Source organism: Cryptomeria japonica, chromosome 11 (assembly GCF_030272615.1).
Source record: "Cryptomeria japonica chromosome 11, Sugi_1.0, whole genome shotgun sequence".
NCBI classification, from domain to species: domain Eukaryota; kingdom Viridiplantae; phylum Streptophyta; class Pinopsida; order Cupressales; family Cupressaceae; genus Cryptomeria; species Cryptomeria japonica.
Window position 1 is genome coordinate 629,790,339 of NC_081415.1, and position 6,000 is coordinate 629,796,338.

Below are 6,000 nucleotides of genomic sequence, written 5' to 3' on the forward strand. Positions count from 1 at the left end.
CCGCTTGTCCTAACTTTAGTTTAACCACCATAGTAACTCGGAGTTAAATTATCATTAATGCACATGCGATGATCACGATAACTGACATGCAAATAATAGGTGAATTTTAACATTCATGTGATCAACATGTGGAACTTGACATGCGGATCATGATTAACATGCAACTAAAATACAACGTAGCAAAAATAAAGTTTGTGTGCACAAGGCGAATAAGTATCATACATAAATCATGAATATCAACAATATCGAATTAAGTGCATGCATGCGTAGTAGTAATCGTTTGCATGAGTTATTACGTATTAAATTCATTTGCAAATGCATAATTAAATCAATTAACTAAAAATTAAATATGACCATGCATGCATGCGGAAAAGAAAACTAATCTAAGGAAAGTAAATCATGCATGTTAGTGGGTTAGTATGTTAGTAGCTTTTTCTCTCTTTCTTTTTGTTAGTTACATTGCATGGTGACTTTCTGTCGCATTTACATCATGGACCCTGTAGGTCTTTTACATAACTTTACATGTGACCATTCTGGTCTTTTACAATAAGATTCACTGATTCTCTATCTCCAGAAGTGTCGCCTCCATTGCTCTAGACAAATTTCTACCTGCAAACTGGATGACAAACATATGACCTAGGCATTTTATCCGCCCAACCAAATGAAGCCTACGCTTCCCGGATGCCCATAAGCTCTCGTCCCTCACAACGGAGCTCACTACCAAGCCGGTACCAACTGGCGGGAATGGAACCATATGCATTCATGTAGATATAACAACCATCCTGTTGAACTTAACTACATGTGTTATGGTAGGGAGAAAAATAAATAAATATGATGGCCGTGTGTGGGAAAAGTGGTGCAAAGAAACGGATATTTCAGTTTCTGGACAAGTCCACACACCAATGGGACTCTCGGTCCCAGTTATGGAGTTATATTAAATAACTCAACTTCCCAAGGGACGTTCTATTGTTCTCTATCTCACAGGACCCCTCAAGACAGTGTCTTTTCTCTCAGATCACTGAGCAAAGTGACTTAGGAATGACAACCATGAGAATGAGGGATATTGATCAATCTAGTATGAATGCATTCCTAATTATGCATGATACTAAATCTAACATGATTTAAACTAGTATGGATGTGATGATAAGATAAAATGATTAGTAAAAACTATCCTAACATGCTATACTATGATAACTCAATGATGAACAAATAGTACCAAACCGATGCTGAGAAGGGGGGGGTGAATCAGTACAGACAAAATACAAACCTAAACCGGTTCAGCAACACTCACTCCAAATGACTGGCAAATAGTGACAACAGTTTGAAACAGAGTGCAACCGGTAAAACTCAGAACAACTAAAACAATTATAAACCGGTTACTAACTGAGCTTTCCACTCAACTCAGAACTACACTACCATTTCACCCTTATGTATGAATAGGTAATCTATCATCATATCTTCACAACAACTAGTTCAACATGTTTTATTGACAGACATAAAACATAGAACCATCATATGCTTAACAGGTAATAACAAAGCATCACAAGATAAAAGCATCACACATGACACACATATTTTCACGTGGAAACCCAACTGGGAAAAACCACGGTGGGGATGAATACCCACAAACTTCTTTTTTAACTCTTTAGAAGTCCGCTCTGTTAGGAGCCTTGTCCAGTTAAAGACATTACAATAGGTTTTGCTAGGAACCGATCCTGTTAGGGATCACCCGGTTAAGGGATGGCTACAATACCCGGTTAAGGGTTAAACCCGGTTAGGGTTACCTTGTTAGAGGATTTCAAGAACTCAATAGCTAAAGGATCTCCAGAGCTCTATAGCTTCCCAGAACTCAATAACTTCGAGTTACCCTGTTAAAGGATTTGTATCAAGCTGGTTAAGGCTACCTTGTTAAGGGATTTCACAACTATTGAAGTGGTTAAAGATCAACAGGGATTACAATGATCTAGTAACAACACTCAATGCTAATGCAAATCCGTTTTGTCTCCTCTTCACCTTCTGCACATTCACTTTGTAGGTATCTCTTCTCTCCTTTGGTCTAGCAAGAATCACATATCACTTCCCTTGGATACACACATACAACTTTTGCCAACAACTTTAGAAAGAAACACAACATCGACCTTATAGGAAACAGACAGGTCGGTAGCAAAAACCCTAAACCCTAAACCTATTAGGTTAAGCAATTCAAATGGTTCAATCCTGACCATTGAATCATACTACATTAAATGCAACAATCTTGAATTGATCTCAAGACATTCTCCATCGTCCATTATCCACCGATTTCATGGCGGCTGATAACCCATCACGCGTTATCACCGTTTAACAAACTTCGCACATTCCCAAGGTAGATAGGGATAGTCTTCTTCATGCAAGATCCTTCACACGCACAGGGCTTACGTGGCAACACGATCTATTCTCCATTATACTGCTAACTCATCACATAAAGATCACCGATTGAGTCACATAGGCTTGAGATACTCCAACTGGAAATCTTGAAGTGGAAACTACCTACCAACCAGTAGTCATACAATGCTTCCATGTGTCGGTTCCCATAACTACATGTCGGTTGACCTTGAACAAATATACCACTTCACTTTGGCATATATACTGGTTCACACATATGTCGGTTCTCTCTTCTCACATATCACATATGCCGGTTCACTTCATATCACATATTGTCATCAATGACAACATACAATATCATTATGTCCTCATACCGGTTCACATAATGCCAATAATCTCCCCCTTTGGCATTGATGGCAATATACAAAGATATCTCTCCACTTCACATCTTCTCCCCCATTTTCTGCAGATATCTTTTGTGCTTCACTTCTTCTCCTCCTTTGACAACAATGCCAAAGTGGAGGCACAAGCTTCTCGATTCCATTATGCTACTCCCCCTGAGGAGTAGCATCCTTCAACACATCAATCTTGAAGAAAGATTTGACTATGCAATACATGAATGATGTGGAGAATATACCTTTAGTTCACCTCTTGAAGGAGCAGTACCCCTAATTCACCTCTTAAGTGTGTAAATGTAGTCTTTGGAAGAGGCTTGGTGAATATGTCTGCTAACTGCTCCTTACTGGACACATGCTCCAGTGCAATCTCTTTGTTCTGAACCTTTTCCCTTAAGAAATGATACTTAAGCTCAAAGTGCTTGGTTCTAGAATGTAAAACCAGATTATTTGAAATATTGTTAGCACTTGTGTTATCACAGAATATACTTACTGGTTTAGATATAGGGATTTTGAAGCCTTTCAGTACATGCTTCATCCAAATTATGTGAGTGCAGTTCATGAAAGCTGCAACATACTCCGCTTCCACTGTAGACTGAGAGATACAACTCTGCTTTTTACTCATCCATGAGACCAGTCTACCACCAAGAAAGAATGCACCACCAGTTGTGCTTTTCTGGTCATCCATATTACCTGCCCAATCAGCATCTATGAATACTTTCAGAATGAAATCATTGCTGTATGGGTACCACAATCCATAGTCAACTGTTCCCTTCAGATACCTAAGAATCCGCTTGACTGCAACCAAGTGGGATTCTCTTGGACTTTTCAAGAACCTTGCAGTAATGCCAACTGCATGTGCAATATCCGGTCTACTATGCACTACATAATGCAACTTACCAATCATTGATCGGTATTCCTTCTCATCAACCAGTGCGGAATCATCCTCTTTTGACAATTTGCAACCGGTCACCATCGGTGTACCAACTGGTTTGCTATCTTCCATGCCAAAGGTCTTCAACACCTCTTTGACATATTTGGACTGAGTGATAAAGATTCCATCTTTCATCTGCTGGATCTGTAGTCCAATGAAGAACTTAATCTCCCCTATGAGTGACATCTCATACTCTTTCTTCATCTCATCAGCAAACTCATGACTCATCTTGTCATCTCCACCAAAGATAATGTCATGAACAAAAACCTCACAGATCAGGATCTGATCTCCTTTAGACTTCAAGTAGATATTACTATCTTCACTTGTTCTCTCAAATCCAATCATCACAAGATGGGAATGTAGACGTTCATACCATGCTCTAGGTGCCTTCTTTAGACCATATAAGGCTTTATGTAGCTTGCACACCATATCACTATCTTCAGATAGGGAAAACCCATCTGGTTGCTCTATATACACCTCCTCTTCAAGTACACCATTTAGGAATGCAGATTTTACATCCATTTGATATACCTTGAATCCTTTAAAAGCTACATATACAAGAAGCATACGAACTCCTTCCAATTTGGCTACAAGAGCAAAGGTTTCTCCATAGTCTTCTCCTTCTTCTTGAGCATATCCTTTGCACACCAATCTGGCTTTATCCCTAATCACTGTGCCATCCTCATTCAACTTGTTTCTGAACACCCATTTGGTGCCAATGACATTTTTATGCTCTGGTCTGGGTACCAAGGACCATGTATCATTTTTCTCTATCTGGTCAAGTTCCTCTTCCATTGCCTTGATCCAGTCTTCATCTTTATGAGCCTCTTTGAATGATTTAGGCTCAAATTCAAAGATCATACATGAGTTTTCTTTGATCTTTCTTCTTGTAAGGATTCCTGCATCCTCATCTCCTATGATCTACTTAGGATCATGATTCAGCTTGACATACCAAGGAATGGTCTTGACTTGTTCTTCTTGCTTTTCCTCTTCATCCTCATCTTCATCAGTATCAACATTCACCAGTTCAGGAAGACTGTTGCTGGTACTTGGTTGACTGACAACCGGTTCCCAGAAGTTTGCAATCGGTTCATTTACAGCTTGCTCACTGCCAGTTTCCTTAGTTTTATCAAAGGATTCATCAACTCTTACATTGATACTTTGCATAATTCTCTGAGTCCTATTGTTGTAACACTTGAGAGCTTTACTCTTGGTGGAATATCCTAGGAATATTCCCTCATCACATTTAGCTTCAAATTTGCCCTGATGTTCACTCCTCTTGATGTAACATTTGCTACCAAATACCCTAAAGTAGCTAACCATAGGTGTCTTACCGGTCCAATACTCATAAGGAGTTTTGTCCTTACCTTTCTTGATGAGTACCTGGTTCATTGTGTAGACTGCAGTGCTCACCACTTCTCTCCAAAAGGTGTGAGCTACCTTTCCTTGAATCAACATGGTTCTAGCTGCTTCAACCATGGTCCGGTTATTCCTCTTTGCTAGGCCATTCTGCTGTGGAGTCCGGGGGGCAGATAGTTGCCTCTTGATGCCAAATTCTTCACAATACTTGTTGAATTCACTGATAGTGAATTCCCCTCCTTGATCAGTTCTGAGACACTTGATCCTTTTACTGCTTTCCTTCTCCACTAATGCTCTGAAATCTTTGAATTTCACAAAGGCTTCAGACTTATCTTTCAAGAATGTGACCCACATCATTCTTGAGCAGTCATCAGTGAGAATCATGAAGTATCTATCACCTTACACACTTCTAGTTTTCATAGGACCACACAAATCAGTATGCACAAGATCAAGCAAGTTGTCAATAGTGAACGATTTACCTTTAAAGGTTGAGGAAGACATTTTCCCCAATTGACACTCTCTGCACAAGGTATTATCCAGTTTGCTTAGCACCGGCAACCCTCTAACTGCCTTGATCTTACTAGCCTTCACAATGTTATCAAACTTTACATGGCAGAGTCTCCTATGCCATATCCAGCTATCATCAAACTTAGCCATAAGACATGTACTTATATTTGCATTCAGATGAAATAGGTTACCTTTGGTCTGCATGCCGGTGGCCACCAATTCACCATCTTTTCCTTTGATTCTACAGACTCCATTCTTGAATTCTAGAGTGAGGCCACTATCATTCAGCTAGGCAACACTCAGAAGGTTATGTCTGAGACCATCAACCCAGTACACATTGTTAGCACTACTCTTTCCATTCAGAGAGATGGACCCTTTGCCTTTGACCATGCATGGTGCATCATTGCCAAAGCAAACCACACCTCCATCATACTCCTTCAAGGA